Genomic DNA, 25,060 nt, shown 5'->3' with positions numbered 1-25,060 from the left:
ACCACTATGGACTGAATTGGTTAACAGACAGAAAGCAGAGAGTAGGAATAAATGGGTCATTCTCAGGATAGCAAGCTGTTACTAGTGGGGTACGGCAAGGATCAGTGCTTGGGCCACAGCTGTTCACAATCTATATAAACCATTTGGATTTGGGGACCAAATGCAATATTTCCAAATTTGCAGATGACAAAACTAGGAAGGAATCTATGTTGTGAGGAGGATGCAAGGAGGCTTCAAGGGGATTTGGACAGGCTAAATGAATGGGCAAGAACATGGCAGATGGAATATGTGAATAAGTGTGAAGTGATCCACTTTGGTACAAAAAAAAAGGCAGGCAGAATATTTCTTAAATGGAGAGGGGCTGGGAAGTGAGGATGTCCAAAGAGACCTGGGTGTCTTTTTTCATGAGTCACTAAAAGCTAGTATGCAGGTGCAGCAAGCAATTAAGGTAGCAAATGGTACGTTGGCCTTCACTACAAGGGGATGAGAGTACCAGAGTAAAGATGTCCTGCTGCAATTGTATAAAGCCTTGGTGAGACCGCACCTGGAGTATTGTGTACAGTTTTGGTCTCTTATTTAAGGATATACTTACCATGGGGGAGTGCAACAGAGGATTACCAGACTAATCCCTGGGAAGGTGTGATTGTCTTATGAGGAGAGACTGCAGAAACTGGACCTGTATTCTCCAGAGTTTCGATGAATGAGAGGTGATCACATTGAAACTTTAAAAATTCTTACAGGGCATGACAGGGTAGATAGGATGCTTCCTTTGGCTGGTCAGTCTAGAACCAGCGGATGCAGTCTCAGAATAAGGGGCAAGCCTTTCAAGACTAAGATGAAGAAGAGGAATTTTTTTTTTAATTTAGAGGATGGTGAATCTGCAGAGTTCTCTACCCCAGAGGCCTGTGGAAGCTCCATCATCGAGCATGCTCAAGACAGAAATCAACAGATTTCTGGATACTAATGACAACAAGGGATATGGGGATAGTGGAGAAAAATGGTGTAGACAGATGCTCAGCCATCATCTGTTTGAATGGCGGAGCAGGCTTGATGGGCCGAATGGCCTACTCCTGCTCTTATTTCCTATGATCCTAGGCACCCTCTGATACCTTGCCCACATGCTGTGTCAGCTTCCATGTGTACACTAAATCTACCTCACTGCCAACTTGCTCAATTCCATGTGAATGTATCAGAACTTTCCACGTCATATCAGCAGCAAGACAGAAGCTATCCTGTCTAGTTCTTGCTGCAAACTCAGCCCCGTAGCAGCCCACCCCAATTCCACCTTCTTCCCCCAGTGCTCAGACATAATCCAACTATGGTCAACCTCAACATCCTGTTGGAATGTCAGCCCAGCTTGAAACCTATATCCAATCATTAAGACTGCCCACGTCCACCTCCACAATCCTACTTGCCAGCAGCCATCTCAGCAATAAATTGAAACTTTCCCCTTAACCACCTTGCTTCGCTTCGCTCTTCACTTTCAAAAGGCTTCGTAAAACCTTTGTTCAACCACGCCTTCAGTCATCTCCCTCAATTCTTTGTGTAATCAGCAGCAACAGTCCGTGTGTTCTATGTTAGGTCGAGAGCCAGAAAATGGCACACCAGTGTAGACAGCCCTTTGGTAGCTAGCACACAAGTGATGTTCATGTTTGAAGAGAGCAAACAGCAGGCTATTTAACTCTGGAAGATGTCAGAAGTCATGGTTGAGGGTTACTGCAGCAGGTGGAGGTCAAACAGAATGGCATAGCACTATGGTGGATTGGTGATAAACAAGCACTCAAGAAATGAAAGGCTGGAATAGTGAAGCAAGTAAAGAAGTTAAGGTGTGGCATTTCTTGTAGATTGAACAGGATGTCTTCCATTATAGTGGAAGAGATTCAAACTCATCAATAATTCATGGTGGGGTGCAGGAGAAGGCAAGAAAAAATACAAGCACAGCTTTCCCTGCTGCAAACCTGCTAGAGGCTAGCTACAATAACATTCACTGGCACAAAACACGTAACCTCTAAACAAGTATGTCAGATCACAAGAGCACCGAGCATAAACTATTTCAGTACAAAGCTACTGTAAGTGGCATAAACATTGAAGATCATTTCAAACCAAATTATCCTATTCCAGTACACAAGCATGTAAGCTTCCCAATCAAGCCAGAAAAGCACTTTCTCAACAACAGAATCCAGTGCCTTTCTGCTCATATAGTTTATATCATGGGTGGTCAGAAACTGAAGGATAATTTCCATCATCATACTCTTTACATCTTCCTGACTGCACTGGTGAGCCAATTTTAACGAATTCCACTCTTCTGACAGGGTGATTCACTTTAATCCTGCCCCAAATCAAAACCTTAATAGCAGAGTATGGCACTGAAGTCACACAGAGAGGGCTGGGTGGGGTGGAGATCCCAGATTTAGTTTTGGTCTGCAGTAGGTTAGCTGATCTTAGTTGAGGCCAAGTGCTACAATTGACCTCACCAGTGGGGAAGTAGAGGAAAATAAGCCAAGATTTTTGCTGCTGATTACTATCCAGTGACTTCAATAAAAAAATGCACTCGTACACAGAGAATAGAATCAGACTCAGTGATGGCATCCTAGGGAGAAATAGCTCATTAACATTCAATGCCACATGAAGAATGCCTAGTTGAGTGAGATACTAAAGGAGGTCACAATCCAGCACATTAGCACCTTTAAGGAAAGCAGGTTTTCTCCCCCCAAAGTTATATCTGAAATATGGGCCTACTATCATTCTACTCGAGCGGATTCAAAATACGCCCTCAGCAAGCAATTACCTACTCCGCAACTGGCTTACAGAGTTAGTACTTATGACTTCACTAGGGCGGGGACTATATGAAAAATACTGGTCAACAGCCAGACCACTTGTGTGGCACTGAATTAAAATCAGAACTTTGAAAAAATAAAGGTGTCGTTCTGTGAAAAGATTCTGTGATGCACTTCATCTGCATCAGAGCAAATAAAATGAAAATTTTTAATCACTCATTCCAGGTAAAGGTTAAAATGATCATCCTTGATTAGTTTGTCTGCAGTTGCAATGTCCAACAGATAAGGAAAGGAAGTCCTGTACAATGGAGAGACCAAAAGCAGATTGGATGACAGCAATACGGAATACCTCCGCTCAGTTCGCAAGCATGACCCTCAGCTGCCTGTTACTTGTTATTTTAATTCACCATTTTGTTTTCAGGTCCACATGTCTGTCCTTGGCCTGCTGCAGTGTACCAGTGCTCAACGCAAGCTCGAAGAACAGCACCTCATCTTCCAATTAGACACTTGACAGCCTTCTGGACTCAGCATAGAGTTCAACAATTTCAGACCATGACTCCCAGTTTGATTGTTTTTTTTTTAAGAAAAGGCTGCATTTGCTGACAACGCAACCACTAAGTGGCGCTGTACAAGCACATGCGCAAATGCAGTCCGTTCCACTGAAATGTTACAGTCTGCGACGTTCAGGCGGCTGCCAGGAATAAAGATGGCGCTGCTCAATTTATCACAGAAAAACAAACTTCAACCCAAAAATCCCCTCAAACGTTTCCATCGCCGCCTCCATCCCACTCCCAAGAGTCCCCCGCCCCCTCTCGCGCACATGTCAGTTATATAGTACCTAGTCATCTTAATTCACCTAAGTGAATTACTTTAGGAGCAGTGACTGTCATTTCATAAGCAAATGTGGCAGCGCGCAATGGACATGTTTTGGTTGATGCTCGGAGAACGTTGTGCTGTTTAAAGTCTCATCAGAAGGACAGCACCTCTGACAGTGCTGCACACCCTCCGTAATTCAGTGAGGTTTCAGTGCAATCCCACTCTCAGGCTGTTCACTCCCAACCCCCCATCCTGCTCTCTGGCCACTTGCTCCCCGCTTCCCCCACACCCCATCCCGCTCTCCAGCCCTCGCTTCCCCCCCCTCCCCCCAATCCCACTCTGACCGCTCGCTCCCTACCTCCACCTCCCCAGCCCTCCAGACGCTAGCTCTAGGCCATGGGCCACACCGCTTCCTTTATCTCGGCCACTCGCTCCTACACCGTCCATCACAGCCCGCCTCGCTTCTTTGGGCGGCGTGGTGAGGAACTATCGGACGTTGGAGTGAGTGGCCGAGAGGAGGGAAGCGGCGCGGCCTAGAGCTCGCATCCGGAGGGTTGGTGGGGTGGGGGGAAAAAAGAGAAGCAGGGAACGAGCAGCCTGAAGTGAGTGGGCAAGGGGAGGGGCTGAGAGCGTTTTCCTGCGCACGCACCAGTTTGTCCTGGCAAGTTGTAGGCTGCGCATGCACAACATCACAGAGCGCAGGAGACCATTTGTGCATGTGCTCTGATGATGTCAGCGGGCCGCTGCATTGTCAGGAGTTACTTGGTTTTTTAAATCATGTGCCGGTTTTAAACTGGTTTTTCACATTTTTGCTTTCGGACAGAGCTATTCATTATTCTGCCATTAACACTGTCTGGATCAATGCTTTGTCTTTTCCTACAACTATTACCAATCCCTTTGCCTTTTGTTCCATGACATCCCTGTCCTTTACTCCCTCCTGCCCTCCGCCCTACCACAGACCTTCCCTTTTGTTGTTCTTCCCCCATTCCCCTTTCACTTGCTCAAAACCTATTACATTTTCTAAGCTTTGCCAGTTCTGAAGAAAGGTCATCGATCTGAAATGTTAACACTGTTTCTCTCTCCACAGATGCTGCCAGACCTGAGTATTCCTGGCACTTTCAGTTTTTAGATCAGGAAAGGAACTTTGCACCATCACTGCAGGAAAATCTTAAGCAAAATAGGAGATGAACTGTAATATTTGTGGTGCCACACTTGTGTAAACAATTGTGGTAGTCACTCAACAGTAATTTTATTTTTATTTATTTAGAGATACAGCACTGAAACAAGCCCTTTGGCCCACCAAGTCTGTGCCGACCAACAACCACCCATTTATACTAACCCTACAGTAATCCCATATTCCCTACCACCTACCTACACTAGGGGCAATTTACAATGGCCAATTTACCCATCACATGCAAGTCTTTGGCTGTGGGAGGAAACCGGAGCACCCGTCAAAAACCCACGCGGTCACAGAACTTGTAAACTCCACACAGGCAGTACCCAGAATCGAACCCGGGTCCCTGGAGCTGTGAGGCTGCGGTGCTAACCAACAGATTGACAGCCAATTAACCAGTACGTTAACTGCTATTCACTAAATGAGGACATAGGGCAAACTCCCTGATCCTTGTGCTCTGCAACGTCGACTGGGCAAGGACCTTGGTTCATTGCCTTGTGAAGGGCAAAGGTTTCAGTCTTCACATAGTCGCAGTTCTACAGGTTCTAGCTGTTCTGCTGGGATTCGATCAACTGCACAAATACAGTATTTTAAATCTGAGATGCACAATATTTCCTTCTCCTGATATTGAGTAACTTAACCTGGTGCTGCACGGTTTTCTCATTAAACCTTTGATTTGATGCTAAAATCTGAACCAGCAGACTTTCACACCCACTGCCAGCTCAAGCTGTTAAAAGGTGTACAGATGATCAAAGTCTGATAGGAGTTGCCAGAGATGTATCCATAAAATTGCATGGGTGCTCTAAGATAAACATACACACACACACACATATACGTACAAGGCTTTCAGAAATCATGCAATGAAAGCTCTAGTGTATTTGCTTACATCACCCCCAATGTCTTCTTCTTTGGCTTGGCATCAATTTTTTGATTATTACATACCTGTGAAGTGTCTTGGAATGTTTCATTATGTTAAAGGCACCATACAAATGTAAGCTATTGTCGTACACCTTTTAGAAACTTCAACCTATTCAGAACTTTGTGTCACTAAATTCTCTCCGTACAAGAAAAAGGAAGAAAAAGTCTTGGGGTTTACATAACACCTTTCATGACCAGAGGACATTTAAAAGTGCTTTACAACCAATTAAGTACATTTCAAGTGTAGTCACAGCTGTAATATAGGGAAACATACAACCAATTTGTGCACAGAAAGCTCCCGAAACATTAAGGTACATCACCAGATAATCTGTTTTATTGATAATCAGTTGAAGAATAAATATTGGTCAGGACACCAAGAGAACTCCCCTGCTCTTCTGTGAACTGCAACATGGGACCTTTTACATTTACCCGAATGGGCAGGTTGGGCCTCGATTTAATCTGAAAGATTGCATCTCAGTAAAGCACTGGAATATCAGCCTCATTTTGTGCTCAAATCTCTGGGGTGGGACTTGAACCTAAAACCACTTGGACAAGGCAAGGCTGACACTCAAAGTCCAGCACGCTCATCATGTTCACCCTTAAGATCCACTGGCTCCCCGTGTCCCCATTCAAGCCCAGCTCCACGATTCTTGGCCTCATCTTAGTCACTTATACACACAAACCACTCACTCTGGATTGCTGGTGTATATCACTCCACCAACATCGCAGTCACTAGGCTCTCACCTTTTAGAATTCTCTCGAAAATCACTGTCTTTACTTTCTTTTTTGAGCGCACCTTCAACCCCCAATTAAAAATTTCCTTCTTTTCCATGTTTGGTGTTCACTTTTAAAGCAATTGCTCAGATACTTACTTTACAAAAGAAATATGATTTTAAAAACACAACCATAATTTGGCAGGTTACTTATAGAACAACTTGCCGTGCACATGAACATAATGACATGAACTAAGTCAAATAAGAGCAACATACGCACAGGGCTATTCAGTAATGGGAGAAGTAGGACGTTAATTTTATCTTAGATAATGCATTCTCCACCCCATGTTCTATAAAGCTCCTAAAGAAGCACTTACACTGTGTTGTGCTTCTGTTACTGAATCACTTCCACTGGATGCAATGAAGTCATCGGCAGCAATACTGAAGAAAATACTTTCAAGTCACGTTCCCCTAACCATATTTCAGAGCATGGATCTTCCCTATAGTGTTAGGCTGACTGAAAACGGAATTAGAGAGGATACAAAAGAGTAGCCTGCAGTATCTGTACTACTACAGACACCAGTGCCATCGTTAGTTGCTGCAACTGAGGTCACAGCTGAATTGGACTGGTACTGTGATGCAAACAGTACTGAAAAGGGACTGTAAACATTAAATCAAACTCACAACTGAGGTCCGAACCTGGTCATTCCAATATTTTCAGTCTTGAATACCTCTGGAAGAATATGGAGCTCCAAAGCAGATCTAGACTTGCTACAGGGAAGACATGTCATTCAAACAGTTTAAAAGCAGAATGCAAATTCTGCTGAACATCCTGTATTTTGAGCCTTTTGTGGAAAAGAATGGATGGGATCAGTGCCAACAATTTTTAATCTCTCATTCTGGCCCTGTACTGCATAATCACTGAAAACAAAATGCCTCAAATTGAAGAAAACGCATATGCCCCTCTCCAGCTAGCCCAGGGCAAGATACTGGTAGTATAAATGAGCCAGCTCAACAAGTTGTTCTTGTGATCACTTTTCTGAAGACCTCTCTTCAGTCAGCAAGCGTGACCCTGAGCTTCCGGTTGCTTGCCATTTTAATTCTCTGTCTCAATCCCACTCTGACCCTGGCCTCCTACACTGCTCCACTTACAAAGTGTTAAGTCCCCAACTTTTTCCCTGATCTGCTGAAACGGCATCGACCTGAAAATATTAACTCCGTTTTCCTCTACTTATACTACCTGACCAAAGTATTTCCAGCATTTTCTGTTGATATTAAAAAGTTTCTCCCTCTGGTTTTCTCTAATGAGCTTGTTGCAGTTTTCAGTCCCTACTAAAAAGTAGTCAGTTTTATTCCTTTTTAAAATTGAATTCCTCTAGGTAAAATTCAACAGTGCTTTCAAACTTACTCGAGCCCAGTGCCACCACTGTCCACTGTGTATTCAGCTGTTTAAGCTCTGGAACTGCCTCTTTAAACCTCTCTCCTCCTTTAAAATGCTCCTTAAAACCTACCTCTAGTTGCAGCTCCATATTACCAAACAAGATCAGATGACCACTTGAAGGAAATAAACTTACAGGGCTACGGGCATCGAACGGGAGACTAGAAGTAACTGGATTGCTTCGTGGAGCTGGCATAGACTCGATGGGTCGAATGGCCTCCTTCTGTGCCATAAATGACCAGGACTACTCTATGACCAAGTGATAGGTCACCTAATATCAGCTTGTGACTGTGTCAAATTCAGTTTAATAACGCTGCTGTGAAGTGCACTGGGGCGTTTAGCTACTTTAAAGGCACTATATAAATGCAAGTTGTTGTTGTATGGGGGCAGCCCTTCACATTTCCATTGCTAAATTTGCTCTTAGTTCATTGACAATTGACAAGAAAGCCAATTTTGCCATGTAAATGCAAAGCATTAGAAACAACTATTGCAACATGAATTTTTTTGGGGGGGAGGGGGGGGGGTGGAAAAGAGAGGGGAGGAGAGGGAAGAGAAAGGCAAGGCAGGGACCTGAAGGTTTTTTTTTTGTCTCACATGGATATAAAAGATCCCATGGTACTATTCAATGAAAAGCAGGGGTGTTTTCCTGGTGTCTTGATCAACATTTATGCCTCAACCAAAACCGAACAGATGATCTGGTCATTTATTTCATTGCTGATTGTGGGACCTTGCTGTGTACAAATTGGCTACCACGGTTCTTAGTGGCTACACTTCATTGGTTGTGAAGAACTTGGGGATGTCTTGAGATCACAAAAGATGCTGCATAAATCCAAGTCTTTCTTTAAGAAAGATGGGCTGTCTGTCCTCAATCACATTTTTGACTAAGACCCACACAATTATATATGTAAAATCACATCTGCCAACATCCAAGGCTATGGAATCTCATCCTGCTATTAAAGGGCAGACTCTTCAGCAACTGCAGAGAAAAAATGTGCAATCACAGGAATTTTACAGTTATGTTGTTCAACTTTATTTTTTGGGCCAAGGAAACCAAATGTTAAGGCTTCTGGAGTGGTCATTAAAAATGGTTATGCCGACAGCAGCATTGCTTATATTGCCACTGACAATTTGGAGGGGCTCAGAGGTAATAGCACCCTTTGTAATTCTATTATCACACCATACAGTAGGGATTAGTATCGGCACCTGTGACATATAGAACCAGCATTTAAAACGAAGAAAGAAAGAGCGGCAAATATTGATTTCAAATTTTAGACAACTTGAATTACATTTTTTCAGAAAAATATTAGAAAGCAGACATATAATTGCTCAACTTTAATCCAAAAATGTAAAATTAAAAACACACTTCAGAGACTGTGGCAAGAGACACTATGGAGGCAAAATTCAGGAAGTTATAACCTATCCCTCACCACAGTGAATAAGGATATTTATGGCATTTTATTTAATTAAAATATTCACTCATTTCTGCAGTCTAACAATGAAGCTCATTCTAAGGGTCTATGACTCAGTCATACATAACTGGTAAATTAAAGCCACTTTTTAAATGGACAACAGAAAACGGCAATTCTTATGCTAATGTGGAGCAGTTTATGTCCATGTCATCACGACTGCAGAGTGCTTTAGGCTTTTCAGTTCAGAATCCAGGACTTCCTCTCAGTAAAGAAAGGGGAGACCCAGTGGAAGCACTGGGCAGTCTTGGCAGCTTAAAACAGTACACACATTATGCAGCAATCACCAAATGCAGCATTTTAAAAATGAAAACAATGAAAATATTCTTCTCCATTTTGTAACTCACAGGACTGAGTCACTCATATTTGAGGCTTTGATCAATTTGAGTTTCTATTTGGAACAGGTTTAGCTGGTAACTAATACAGCTAGGATAACTAAAAATGAAATTGTTGGCAATTCTAACATCTCAATTAGTAAAGAACACTGCTTCGCATGGAACGCAGTGATGTGGATCAAGAAGGTCCCAGGTCTGTTGAGTTCGCTGATTCCGGGGAGGGAGGCACACACAAGCTGAATGTGAAAGTATCTGGCATCATCTCAGTTACTTTGATGTAAAATATTGAGATGCGAAGATTGTATTATGACGACAACAGGTGGACTGGAAACAGAAACTTGGGTGCTCAACTACACATTAGTAGGTTCATGGCCTCAAGCTACTAGTCTTGGAGTAGACTTCATCCATTGGAAAAACACCCCAGGATTCTTCCTCCAGTTATTCACAAACCACTGATGAAACCATACATACATGTACAGCATTGAAGACAGTTTTGGGTTCTGTTGCGCTGTCAAATAACCAGCTTGCATTCATCAGTCTCCAAGCAAGGAATCAAATTAAAATTCGCACTTTCAGCATCTTTAACTCAAATGAAATATCCCAAGGAGCTTTAAAGGGGTGAGAAGAAAGAGGGACCTGAGAAATAAGTAAACGTAGCTGGAAGTACAAACATGTAGACTTTCAGAATGCTTTTGATGCAGATAGGTAGCAAGGCAGTGGATTTAGGAAAATAATTCAGAATGCAGCGGCACAATTGCTGAGGGCTCTGCCACTAATGAAACAAATGATACACAATAGGGCGGAGCTAGCAGAGCATAACGTACCTGCTGGGAGGCAGGGTTAGACAAGAATGCAGAGGGAAAAGCGAGGCCACAGAAAGGACTGAAAATTAGGGCAAGAATTTTCAAGTCAACATGGTGGGGAACGAGGTTTGGAATGCAGAAAAAAGTTGCCAAGAAAAATGGCTAAGACAGGATCCTTCACTGCAGACAGAGTGTAATAGGTCTGAGTTTATAGGTTTATGACAAGACTGCTGAAGCACCCGATGTTAATGACTAAATAATGTTAATGACTAAATGTTAACTCAGCTTTCATTCAAGCTCAGTAACACCAAGCCAATCTCTCTTCCTCCTCAACCCCCTCCATTCTAGTGCAAGAAATGAAAGTGGCATCACTAATGAGAAAAATTCACCAACTGGATTTCACAGTAATTAACTGTTGATTAAATCTGAAGCTTTTTTATCACAACCCTTCAATGTGTACATAGCATATAGCCTTTGGCCATTTGCAACACCTGCTGCCAGTTAAAATTTTAAACAAATAGGCAATTTATAGTGTGCGCATATATACATATCTCACTTCAGATGTCTGTTCTAAAACTACAAGAGCAAAGCTCAAGAGGTTTGCTGTCATCTGAGCTCCTGAATAAGATCACTCCAAGCTATTACCCTCTATTTATTACAGGCTTGATTTCTGTAAAGTGGTAGAGATTCTTTGAACTCTCAAGGATACATCAATGCTATTTAAGTCTTTTTGCAACTTTCTTAAAACATTAACAATTCAGCCACCCAAAATATCATGTAGGCAACACGAGAATAATTCCTGATTGGGAAAAAAAATCAGACCAGTTGGCACAGATGTTGAGCACCTAACAATCCCATGTTAATCCAATAGCATTTTGGAGAAATAGGTCTGGTTTGTTGACATCCCACGTATTTAACGACATGGCAAATTACATGTCTAGAGAACTACTGTAGTGACAATAGAGCTCATGGACATGGACTTGTAAAATGCATTAAGTTTGCTGAAACTCAAAGCACATCGTTGCTTCCTTTATTAATGTAACTATAAGAATGAGGGCCAACTACAGAACCAAACTCTTGCAGTTCAGAAAAAATACTCCAGGTAGTCACAAACTGCTAAACCCTTCAAATTCTGTAAAGGCTTTCCATCTCTTCCCCACTCTCCAGATTTGTCCCTTTTCTTTCAATAAAGTCTGTACATTAGGTACAGGTTATTAACCAATTTTTACAATATAAAGCAAATACCACCTAAACAGGCACATTTATACAACTGGTTATTTTCCAAAGCAATGGATCAATGATATGAACGACACTCAGACAGAGCAAGGACTTAACACTGAATATAACTTATCAAAAAAGATAAAATGCATTACATTTTATAATGATTTGCACTAAGTACATCAACTCTTAAGTAGATGAATCTATGCTTCCCACCACCAAGGTACAATTCATTAATACCCAAACTGCACATTAACTCCAAAATTAGATAGCACTGAATACAATACATCAAAAAGTACTCCCATCTCAATCACAGCTTTTTAACTTAAAATTTTTGTTTTAATTACTATAAACCCTAGTCCTAAAAAGTCTAACCTGACCCCAGTAATTCCTATAATCATTCCCTAACGTTCTCACCAACTGAAAACCAATTTTTGGATCATTAAATTGCCAAAAAAAAAGTACACACACAGACAGACAAAAAAAAGGCTTCAAGCAAACAGAGGATTAATTGCAGGAACCCCCAACTGAGCAGCCCCTGGATGGCACTCATTCATTCCCATCAGTGTCTCTGCATCGCTCTCCTGGTCCCCACAGTAACTATGCCAACTATCAAGTGCCAACGCCAGGTTTACAAAAATCACAAATATCTCCCTTCATAACGAGCTCCAGAGCCTGAGTATTTTTAGCCTCCCTTGCCCGAATTGGCGCTCCCGTTTACCTCGAATTTTAACTCCTGTTTTTTTTCTTTCTCGTGCTACAGCCGGCTCCGACAGCTTCGCTCTTCACTCACACTGCCACCGGAAGCAACGCCCTATGCTCAGTGCGCCTGCGTGGCCGCGGCTCCACCCGCCCCGGGAGTGGCAACGCCCCCTCCCGATTGACAGCCCAGGTGACCAATCACGGCTCTCCCTCCAACAGCATCCGGGAGTCCTAATATGGAAGAGGCAAGTGACCCTTGGCATGGAGGAGTGAGTGAAGAACAGGTGGGGCTGGTAACATATTCCGCGGCCATTGTGTATCCAAAAGGGCCTCGCTGCAAGTTTGGTTCCAGAAATGAAGGTTTTCCACATGATTACTTGGATGATAGGTCGTGATTTAAATGTACGTTTCGGTGAGTGCGTGGACTGAGGCGGGACCAACCCATGATGGACGCCTACTTCAACCATTCATCGTGTGAGCTGAATTTGGCTGTCCATAAGGGGACATTAGGTTGCTTAGTGTTATCAAACACAATGTGCCCATTTTAAAGAAGGTTACATAACTAGGCTGCAACTGAATCATTAAACAAAGGGAACTTGTAAAATTTGATGAATATTACTGCAACTAGTGTCCAGTATGAGCCTTCTGGTGTGGTGGTGCAGACAGCCTCAAGGTATCAGTAGATACGTTCTTCCCCAGGGCCACCTGGGCTGGGAGAAGGTCTGGGAGGGAAGCAGCCAGCCAGAGTGACAACCCCCATATGTTTAGTTTAGAGATACAGCACTGAAACAGGCCCTTCGGCCCACCGTGTCTGTGCCGACCATCAACCACACATTTATACTAATCCTACACTAATTCCATATTCCTACCACACCCCCACCTGTCCCTATATTTTCCCTACCATCTACCTATACTAGGGGCAATTGCTAATGGCCAATTTACCTTTCAACCTGCAAGTCTTTGGCATGTGGGAGGAAACCGGAGCACCCGGAGGAAACCCACGCAGACACAGGGAGAACTTGCAAACTCCACACAGTCAGTACCCAGAATTGAACCTGTGTCGCTGGAGCTGTGAGGCTGCGGTGCTAACCACTGCGCAGCCCCTATATGCTGCAGTGAATTGGATTTGTAATTGTCACAGTCACAATGATCAAACATATCTGGGCCCAGGTGATCACACACCTTTCAAACAACAGCTCAGATTAAACCCCATCAGGAGTACTACATTCACTTCTGGATACCACACCTCAGGAAGGAGATATTGGCCTTGAAAGGAGTGCAGCGCAGATGCACCAGAATTATACTAGGGCAAAAATGGTTAAATAAGCTTGGGTACAGATATTAAGGGTGATCTAATTGAGGTGTTTATGATTAAAGGATGTGATAGGGTAGGTAAAGAAAAACTGTACCTCTGGTGGGGGAGTCCAGAACAAAGGGTATAACCACAAAATTAGACTGTCGGTCAGGGTGATGTCAGAAAGCACTTCTTCATACACAATTTAGTGGAAATCTGAAACTTTCCTGTGAAAAAGCTGTTGCAGCTAGGCCAATCTCAAAACTGAGATCGATAGATTTTTGTTAGACAAGTCTTACGACCAAGGCGGGAGTAATACACCGTTAATTCAGTCCCACTACTCCACAGGTCATAGCATATCAAATAAAGTTTCCCACCTCCTGAAAATTAGCTAAATTAAACAAAGTATTTATTCCCCCGAATAAAGCACACCAAACCAGGACTTTCTTCAAACAACAACAAATTAACTATTAATAAACTAATTTTAAACAATAATGAGATAGATCTATACGAACAGATTTTATAACTTCTTATTCTTCCTAATCCTCATGCACACACATACATTCAAAAACCAATGGTTAACTGGTTTTAAAAGATTGGTTTCTTAGGAATAATAAAATAACTGGGTTGTAACTTCTGGTAGAATATTACTGGAGTGGTGAGGTGTCCCAGAGTCAAATAGTCAGATGCCACTCAGTTTCCAAGGGAAATTAATGAACAGTCCGTGTTGGATAGGCATTCAAGGCAATTCATCTGCAGCGGGCATCACACAGATCTCCCAGCAAAAGGTTTAGCAACTGGTCTACTTGGATTTCTAAGTAGCAGTCCAACAGTAGAAACTTGCTTGAGATTTCAGGAGCTTCTAAAAAATACAACACTTGAGGTAGAGATTTTTCAGAGACTGGAGTCTACATTCAGCAATGCAGGCTTCCTTGCAGTAAAAGGAGCCTTTCTCCAAAGCAGTGATTCTCCACAGAGTATTGCAACTCCTCTTCCTGGATCTTTTCTCTCTCTACAGGCATAAACAGCTCCCATACCTTCGATTTGCAATTCCTTCAAAGTTCTTTTAACTTGATGAAGAGATTAGAATTTCCCTTGATACAAGAATTATTTTTCAAGAGAAAGAGTTTCTGGGCTGTCTTCCTACCTCTTCTAGCAGCAAACTGTTCTTTTAATTTCTTTCATAGAGAGTTCTCTTTCTCTGGTCTCAAGAATAAGTTCCAGCCAAAACTGGTCTTTTCTTGTAAAAGAGAAACTAAAAGCTCCCCAGCAGCCAGTCATGCAACCGTCATTTTTCTCCACTGAGTGGCTTGGAAAAAAAAGATTGCCTTGCAATTGCCCCACCCAGTTTAGCATTCAGTGTTCCCAGAGAAATCCTTTTCTCAGTCTTAAAACAAAGCACTTGTAACACAAGGTTATTAAAGATTTCAAAACTAAGGCAGGTAGATGGAATTAAGATACTGATCAATCATGATTAAATTGAATGGCAGAACTGACTCGAAGGGCTGAATGGCCTATTTCCATTCCCATGTAATGGAAATTTCAGCCTGACAGCACCTTAATTTGAACTGGGGTAGGGAAAAATTCAAACCAATGGAGCAAGAAATCTTGTATGTGCAAAACAGCCCTATAAATCCCAGCACCTTCATCAGAGACTCTTTCGCAAATACTGTGTCCGCAACTTATACTATGTTCATACCTCTCTTTAAACATTAAATACAATAAAAACCCAAACCTCAACCTCTTGCTTCTCATAGATCCAACTTTCTCGACACTTGGATATACAACATAGTCAATAAATACCAGCAGACGGTCTGGGACCTACTTGCTCCCATGTCTGACTGGAAAACCACCTCTTATAGGAAGCTAGTTAAAATATAAACTTGCTGCCATTGGCAAGCTGTTCTAACAAATTATAATCCACTAACAAAAACGTTATTGTCTTCAATGAAGGGGCGGAGAGACTTTGGTTTCTCTGTCTCGTTGGATAGTTTTAAAAAGCTTTTTCAGCCAGTTGCTGGACAACAGGATAACAGTATAAGTTAAAGGTCATTCAGAGGATCAGTGGCTGCATTTTGGTGCAAACCTACTTCTGTATTTTCTCTCGGCTTGCTTGCAGCAGTGTCTGGGAGATTAATCTTCGATTTCTGAAGACTCATGGCAGATTGGCAACCCTAGCTATTTGACTGAAAGTTATCACAGTAAGCTTAATTCTGACCTCATTTAACAACCAACACACACTTTCCAACTTTAGCCATTGAGCAGAAAACAGGAATGGTAACTCTGGCTGATAACCCGCTCCCCAAATCTAGGGACAGCAAACTTAACTACCTGCTGTGACCCACGGAGACCAACTATCTCTATGTATCAGGAAACTGCACCTGGGATCTTATAGAGTGTACAGTATCAATCGGCAAATATAACATCTGGACAAAGTGGGGAGCTATATTAGTAGATTGGTTTCCTAATTTTGAGCTACAGCCCAAAATGAGGTTACAGTTCAGGAAGCAGGGGATGGGTTTATTGATAACAAAACAGAATTAGCGTTGATGGATTGAACAGTGCAATAGATTAGCTCTAACATCAGTGATTGGGAAACTATTGGAAAAAATTCTGAGGGACAGGATTAATCTCCACTTGGAGAGGCAGGGAATAATTAGGGATAGTCAGCACGGCTTTGTCGGGGAGATCGTGTCTAACTAACTTGATTGAATTTTTCGAGGAGGTAACTAGATGTGTAGATGAGGGTAAAGCAGTTGATGTAGTCTACATGGACTTCACTAAGGCTTTTGATCAGGTCCCGCATGGGAGATTGGTTAAGAAGGTAAGAGCCCATGGAATCCAGGGCAATTTGGCAAATTGGATCCAAAATTGGCTTAGTGGCAGGAAACAGAGGGTAATGGTCGAGGGTTGTTTTTGCGAGTGGAAGCCTGTGACCAGTGGTGTATCACAGGGATCAGTGCTTGGACCCTTGCTGTTTGTAGTGTACATTAATGATTTAGACATGAATATAGGAGGTATGATAAGTAAGTTTGCAGATGACACGAAAATTGGTGGTCGTAAATAGTGAGGAGGAAAGGCTTAGATTGCAGGACGATATAGATGGGCTGGTAAGATGGGGCGGAGCTGTGGCAAATGGAATTTAATCCTGAGAAGTGTGATGTGATGCATTTTGGGAGGACTTACGTGGCTAGGGAATATACAATGGATGGTAGGACTCCAGGAAGGTCAGAGGGACCTTGGTGTACTTGTCCATAGGTCACTGAACGCAGCAGCACAGGTAGATAAGGTGGTTAGGAAGGCATATGGGACACTTGCCTTTATTAGCCAAGGCATAGAATATAAGAGCAGGGAGGTTATGATGGAGCTGTATAAAATTCTAGTTAGGTGACAGCTGGAGTACTGTGTACAGTTCTGGGCACCACACTATAGGAAGGAGGTGATTGCACTGAAGAGGGTGCAGAGGAGATTCACCAGGATGTTGCCTGGGCTGGAGCATTTCAGCTACGAAGAGAGACTGAAAAGGCTAGGGTTGTTTTCCTTAGAACAGAGAAGGATGAGGGGGGACATGATTGAGGTATACAAAATTATGAGGGGCATTGATAGGTTAGATAGGAAGAGACTTTTTCCCTTAGCAGAGGTGTCAATAACCAGGGGGCATAGATTTAAGGTAAGGGGCAGGAGGTTTAGAGGGACTTGAGGAAAAATATTTTCACCGAGAGGGTGGTTGGAGTCTGGAATACACTGCCTGAAGGGGTGGTAGAGGCAGGAACCCTCACAACATTTAAGATGTATTTAGATGAGCACTTGAAACGCCACAGCATACAAGGCTACGTGCCAATTGCTGGAAAATGAGACTAGAATAGTTAGGTGCTTGATGGCTGGCACATGCAAGATGGGCCGAAGGGCCTGTTTCCATGCTGTATAACTCTATGACAGTGACCCAGATTTTGCTGGACTGGGGCATCTCACTGTTCGAATTTTCCCTCACCCTTCACCTCGAAAAATCTTCACCCTGTAAGGCGCTGGAAGTGCAAGCTGTTAACAGCAGGAAGAGGACAACAAGGCATCTGGGACCTTATTGAATGACAGAGTCAACAGTCTATCTTCATAACCCAAGAGATTTAAGGATTGAGAAAGAAACAAATGACAGACGAAAATAGGGTGAGTTGGAGTCAAATCAGGTACAGAAAGAGAAATAGTCAGGAAGAAAGATCAAATTGAGAGAGAGAGGGAGAAAAAAGACAAAAAGTTGTAAGAAAAACTTATAATTCTCAAAATTTAAAAATCTCAGTAATTTACTACCTGTAGGAATGAGACTCCACAGTTTAAAGTCTTCCCTTTCTGGTAAGGAGAGGTTGATTGGCATTACAGACAGTGGCGCAGTGGTTAGCACCGCAGCCTCACAGCTCCAGTGACCCGGGTTCGCTTCTGGGTACTGCCTGTGCGGAGTTTGCAAGTTCTCCTTGTGACTGCATGGGTTTCCGCCGGGTGCTCCGGTTTCCTCCCACAGCCAAAGACTTGCAGGTTGATAGGTTAATTGGCCATTGTAAATTTCCCCTAGTGTAGGTAGGTGGTGGGATGTGATAGGGAATATGGGATTAATGTAGGATTAGTATAAACGGGTGGTTGTTGGTCGGCACAGACTCGGTGGGCCGAAGGGCCTGTTTCAGTGCTGTATCTCTAAAATTAAAATTAAAAAAGGTAATTACACTATAAAGTAGCAGCCCTAACTTTCTACGGCAGGTTTAATTGGCAACTAATGCACAAATCATCATTTTCATGAAAATCACAGTTGAGGTTGAGGGCGTGTTGCCCTTTTTTTGTGAAGCTAACAGTGGAGTGGTGCTAAGTCATCTAGCAACTTGTGGCAATCTGCAATTCACGGGGTATCTCTACCTCGCCCCTAGTTGCTGGATGATTTATACAATAATAATAGTGAGTGCCATTAAACTCTTATTTTGGCAGCAAAGTCTGGGCTATTATCAGCTATGGGACCTGAGCTGTAATTCAGTCCAATGGTATGAAAGTCTACTTTATATCTACCATTTTTAAGGGTAGTAGAATCATAGAATAGAATCATTGAAAGTTTAAGGCACAGAAAGAGGCCACTTGGCCCATCGTGTCTGCGCCGGTCGAAAAACGATCCACCCATACTAATCCCACCTTCCAGCATTTGGTCCGTAGCCCTGCAGATTACAGCACTTGAGCTGCATATGCAGACTCCTTTTGAATGAGTTGAGGGTTTCTGCCTCAACTACCCTTTCAGGCATAGGTCCAGATCCCCACCACCCTCTGAGTGGAAAAAATTTTCCTCATCTCTCCTCTAATTTTTTCTACCAATTGCTTTAAATCAGTGCCCCGCCAGTCACTGACCTCTCTGCTAAGGTGAATAGGTTCTTCACTTCCATTCTGTCCAGGGCCCCTCAAAATTTTGTACATTTTAATCAAATCTCCCCTCAGCCTTCTCTGTTCCAAGGAGAACAACCCCAACTTAGCCAATCTTTCCTCATAGCTGCATTTTTCCAGCCCTGGCAACATCCTGATAAATCTCTTCTGTACCTTCTCTAGTGCAATTACATCCTTTCTGTAATGAGGTGACCAGAACTGCACACTGTTCTCAAGTTGTGGCCTAATGAGTTATGCAGTTCCAGCATAACCTCCCTGCTCTTTATATTCTATACCTCGTCTAATAAAGGAAAGGATTCCATATGCCTTCTTAACCACCTTATCGACTTGTCCTGCTACCTTCAGGGATCTGTGGACATTCACTCCAAGGTCTCTCGCTTCCTCTATACTTCTCAGTATTTTCCCATTAATCATATTAATCGTGTATTCCTTTGCTTTATTTGACCTCCCCATCACCTCACACTTCTGGTACATGAGATCCATTCAGCCTCAGAAAAGCCTTGGGATCCATTTCATAAATCAATCCATAAGACTGGACATCCATATTAAAGGTTTATTGTCAAATTATCAAAAATATAAATATGATCAGTATTGTGATGATAGTAACTGAAGATATCAATAATACAAGGTTAGAGGATGGAAAGATTAAGCAAACATACAAACATCAGCCATTACAGAAAAGAATGACAGCAATTGTCCAATTATAGGCTCAAACATTGCTCTGAATAGCTCAAGCATACAGAACAGTTTGAGTTCCTAGATCGAGAGCTTACGCTGAGTGATGCAAGAGAAGGAGTTGAAGAGCAACATAAATCACAATGTTAGCATCTGATAACAGAATTTATTGAAAATATTTCAAAAAGGAGAGCATGGGTGGAAGGTGGCAAGGTGTACAATGAAGTCATACAGAGCAGGAAGACCCAGATTTAATTGCCAATCTGTAATGAATTAATTGGAGAGGTAGGAGGTTCCTACTCTTGGGCTCAATGCTTCTAGGCTGGGTAAGGGAATCAACCATAGTTACCACTGTTGAGTGCTGTCTGCCAACACTGATGAAGAGTTCATTTATGTGGGCGTTAGATGAGTGCAGGATCATCATGGTTGCGATGTGCCCTCCACCTCGTGAATAGTCTGTCAACACTTAATGTTTAAGCACATATGAATGAAGAATTTGCACTTGGGAATAGTACTGGAGGGTTGTTGATGCCATGGAAAACATTCATTCATGTGATTGAGCACTTGCTGAGCAGAAGCTGAAAAAAGATTTTTTTTAAAAAGCATCCCAGGCTGTCAGCTGGCCTAGTGAGTAAAAGCACCACCCAATGTAACACTAAGCTGTACAGACCAGAAGGGCTATCAGTTTGATTCTTTGTCTGTGTTGAGTTGATGCCAGCTTGGACAGCAATTTGTGCATTACAATTGAGAATGAACCAAGATTCCAACATCTGAACATGCCCCAATAACTTCTGCTGGAAAATGCTCATATATGAACATCAGGTCAGGTCAGCTGTGAAGCCCCTGATATTGCTTACTCATGAAGAATGATCATTTGGGTCAAATAAAGGAGGGCTGCCAATGTCTTGGAGAACTTGACAAAAATAAACTCAATTGATAAAAATGGCAGAACTAATAAAACTAACAGAACTGCCTCTCTGCAGTGTGCTCTACCTAGTTAAATGGAGGTTGGAACACTTTGTTGCATTTCTAACTCAATGACAAATGCACGGGTTAATTTAATCCCACAATTTCTCTCTAATGCTAGTTCACAAACGAAACATTTCAGTTGAACAAAAAAGTCGTCTTTTTGTACAGTAATTTCCCATTAAGATAGATTTTATCAAATAGCAAGTGCCACTGGACAATAATATACGTTCAAGGCATGTTCTGTGGCTCGAGATAATTCAGCAATAGCTACACCAAAGGCATACAGCAAAATTAATAGATCAAATGTTCCAAAGTGCTTCCCAGAGGCAAGAATGGAATTTGAGCAGTTGCAGATTGAGTATAAGTGACCAAAGGATTCGTTGAAGAGGTATATTTTGAGAAGACCTTTTAAGGTGAGGAGGAAGGCACAGTTGAGGGACATAGGGATTTCCAGAGTATGGGACGAAGTCAGCTAAAAGCTATGCCAGCAATAGCAGAACACAGGGAAATATGATGCAGTGGAGAGACAACAGAGGTTGTGGTCTAGCACATAAGGTTGGTTGAAATTGCAGAGGTATGGTCAGGCAAGCCCTTGGAGGGATTTGTAAGTGAGGACAAAGATGTCCAATTCAATGTATTGGGGGCTAGAGAGCCAGCAAAGACTGGAATAACAGATAAGCAGGACCTCGTGCAGCTTGGGATGAATTGATTTGTAGACTGGGAAACCGTTCAGGAGAGTGTTACTGAAATTGTGCCTGGAGGAAATGGAGGTATGGATCAGTTATCAGTGAGAATTGATGGAATATAAATACATCCAGCAGCTTTTAGTTAGGAGACAGCAGAAATTCAAGCCTCGACAAGAGCAGTCATGGGAATTCAGGCTGGATGGGAGCCATTTTAGTTTTTCACTTGCCAAGTAACAAATCCAAAAACTTTCACTTCAAGGAAGAAAACATGCTTAAAGTGGAAGTCTTCCAGAGAGTGAATCTACCTACCCAGCACTGTGTATCCCTCATGTAGGCCTTATAAACCCTTCCAAAGTAAGTAAGCAAACTTCACTATCAATCCTTGTGAAACTCTATCCAAAGTGCTTTACTGTTGGCACAAACAAAATACTCTACAACAAATGAAACCAAAGTGTCAAAACTGAATATTAAATTTTATATGCAAAGAAAATTAACTTCCAAATACATCAACATCACTTAGTTGGCAATATGACTATGTTCTGAAGAATTCCATAGGATTCGATATAGCATTGTTGCAGCTGTGTAGAACTTTGGGCTGCAGCTAGTTTTTATTCTTTCATGGGATGTGGGCATCGCAGGCAAGGCCAGCACTTGTTGCCCATCCCTAATTGCCCGCGAGAAGGTGGTGGTGAGCTGCCTTCTTGAACTGCTGTGATGTAATCACAGCATGTAATGATTAGTTGATTGATGGTGTCAGATTGTGGCAGTAAAATATAAAAAAATTCCAGAGATGCATCAATGAGTAAGCATCTCAGTTGGAAAATTTCAGGAAGCTTTGTTTCCAGGAACAGCTATAGTTCACAAACTGTGCTGTTACAGAGCCATTTTGAGCACCAAATACATCACCTGCAGTATTATTTTAATCTTGTATTCTGTCGAAAAGGGTAGATTTAGCTGTCAGCAAATGTAATGTAACTGAGCCAGAAAATCCGATACTTGATTCCTCATATGTGTGTGAATGCCAGTTAAGGACCAGACAAGATTGGGCTGTAATATCCTCAAGGTTGAATTATGCTGATAACATTCACAGTTATTGCAATCATAAGAATGTCCATTTGGGGGATGTACAGGAGGGTTTTCGATGCTTTGGAACCACACCTAATGTGAGTCAGTGCTTTTCAGAAAAATGGGCAATAAAAAAAAAGTTTATAGTGGCACAGTGTTGGAAAGCCTATTCATTTTTTTAATAGATAAAACAGTATCCACCCAACTTATCATAGTCATTATGTTTTTCCATTTACTAACGAGTGAACCTTGCCTCTTGACAGCACCCTTCTAAACAGAGATGCTTTTATGCACAATGTAAATACAAAATGTCACAATAATTTGCATTTATGTAACATTCATTACATCATAGAGTCATAGAGTCATACGGCATAGAAACAGGCCCTTCAGCCCACCGCGTCCATGCCGACCATAATGCCTATCTATACTAATCCCACCTGCCTGCATTAATTCCATATCCCTCTATGCCTTGCTCATTCAAGTACCTGTCCAGATACCTCTTAAATGTTGCTACTGTTCCTGCCTCCACCACCTCCTCTGGCAGCTCATTGCAGATACCCACTATTCTTTGTGTGAAAAATTTACCCCTTTGATCCCCTTTAAACCTCCTCCCTCTCACCATAAATCTATGCCCTCTAGTTTTAGTCACCCTTACCATGGGATAAAGGCATCTGATCACGTACTAAAGTTGCTGCGCCACACAAAGGTTGGATGCAGGTATTGACTTGGACTTTCTCTTTTCTTCTACTCACAAGTAAACTTCTGATTCCTGGTAAAATCACAGGCTATGGAGCAAGATTTACAGAGGGCTTTGATCAAGTCAGCTAGACAGTTATTTGATTGGACAATGTCACAGAGTAGAGTGGAAGGAAAAAAATATTTGTATGTCAGGTTTCTCACAGATCATTGCTAATTATATCAGTTTCCCACTAGTAGGCAGAGGTCTGCAGTGACACTTGCAAATCTCAGCTATTCATCTGAATAATAACTTGAAGTAAAAACAAAAAGTGCTGGAAAAACTCAGCAGGTCTGGCAGCATCTGTGGAGATAGAAGCAAAGTTAATGTTTCAGGTCAGTGACCTTTCATCAGAACTGGCGAAGGTTAGAAAAGAATTAGGTTTTAAGCAAGTGAAGGGGAGGGGGTCGGGGAGAGAACAAAGGGGAAGGTGTGTGATAGTGCAGAGGGTGATTAAATAACAAAGCTCTCCTGGGACAAAGGCAAAGAATGTGTTAATACTTGTGGTGAAAGACAAAGCATTAGTCCAGAGAGAGTGTTAATAGTGGAATAATGAGCCGTTCTGACTACATGAAAAGCAGGCACATGGTTAAAAAATAAAATATTTTTTAAAAGGCCAGTGATGCTCTGACTCATTGTTCAGTCAGCAAGGCTGGAGAGTGCCTAATCAAAAGATCAGGTGCTGCTCCTCGAGCTTGTTTCGATGTTCACTGGAACACTGGAGCAGGCCAAAGACAGAAATGTTGGCATGAGAGCAGGGGGGAGTGTTGAAATGGCAAGCAACCGGAAGCTCGGGGTCATGCTTTCCGACTGAGCGGAACTAAATAGCCAAAAAGTCAAACCTCACTGTTTAAAAAGAAGAACATTGCAGGGTTGTGTTTAAATTGAGAAATCTAAAATGTGCCAAATCTCCATTCTGATTGAAAAAAGTAGGAGAGATGACAAGCCAATAGGAAAGGAATGATTCTGCAGCAACAAGTTTAAGAAAGAATAAAAGAACATGCATTGATAAAGCGTCTTAAAATCCCAAAATGCTTAACAGCCAATTAAATACTTTTAAAGTGCTGTCATTGTTGTAATTTGGGGAAATGCAGCAGCCAATTTGAGTACAGCAAGCCTGCCCAAACAGCAATGAGATAAATAATAATAATAACAAGAAATACTGGAAATACTCAGCAGGTCTGGCAGCATCTGTGGAGAGAGAAGCAGAGCTAACGTTTCGGGTCAGTGACCTTTCTTGGAACAGTTCCGAAGAAGGGTCACCGACCCGAAACGTTAACTCTGCTTCTCTCTCCACAGATGCTGCCAGACCTGCTGAGTATTTCCAGCATTTCTTGCTTTTATTTCAGATTTCCAGCATCCACAGTATTTTGCTTTTATTTTCAGATAGCAATGAGATAAATCTGTTCTAGTGAGACTGGCCAGGGCACCAGGGGAACTCCCCTGCTCTTCTTGAAATAATGCCTTTTATGGTGACCTGAGGGGGAAGACGGGACTTCAGGATAACATCTTAACCTGAAAGATAATAACTCTGACAGCAGGGCTTCAAGATGATCTGACTCACTTTTCGCACTGAGCTGAGGATAACACCTTTGATTATAAAAGTGTAGATTGTAAGAGGAATGAAAGACATCTGTGTAAGATTATATAAGCTGCAGATTTGGTTCCCTGATTAAACCTGACTCAGCAGCACACTTACAGAACAGCAAAGTCCCAGGTGCAGTCTATGGTCTGTGCTGAATTTGTGATCTCAGATGGCAGTAGAGATAGAGTCATAGAGATACAGCACTGAAACCACCGAGTCTGTGCCGACCATCAACCACCCATTTTTACTAATCCTACATTAATCCCATGTCTCCTACCACA

At 42.3% G+C, this 25,060-nt stretch overlaps 1 protein-coding gene across 2 annotated transcripts in view; it reads right to left on the bottom strand.

Annotated features, from left to right (window-relative positions):
* The window catches only part of coro1cb (coronin, actin binding protein, 1Cb), a 198,441-nt gene that overhangs the window by 162,743 nt on the left and 10,638 nt on the right, over positions 1–25,060 (bottom strand). Inside the window, exon 1 of one of the 2 annotated variants that reach the window (XM_068054782.1) lies at positions 12,380–12,487. The exons of the other annotated variant lie outside the window; for it this stretch is intronic. The gene's annotated coding sequence lies outside the window, so the exon portion shown is untranslated. Of the gene's footprint in view, positions 1–12,379; positions 12,488–25,060 lie in introns of those variants that run through there. 2 annotated transcript variants of the gene reach the window in all.

Source organism: Heterodontus francisci, chromosome 23 (genome assembly GCF_036365525.1).
Source record: "Heterodontus francisci isolate sHetFra1 chromosome 23, sHetFra1.hap1, whole genome shotgun sequence".
NCBI lineage: Eukaryota > Metazoa > Chordata > Chondrichthyes > Heterodontiformes > Heterodontidae > Heterodontus > Heterodontus francisci.
Note: the sequence above shows the minus strand (reverse complement) of the source record. Positions and strands in the feature narration are given on the sequence as shown.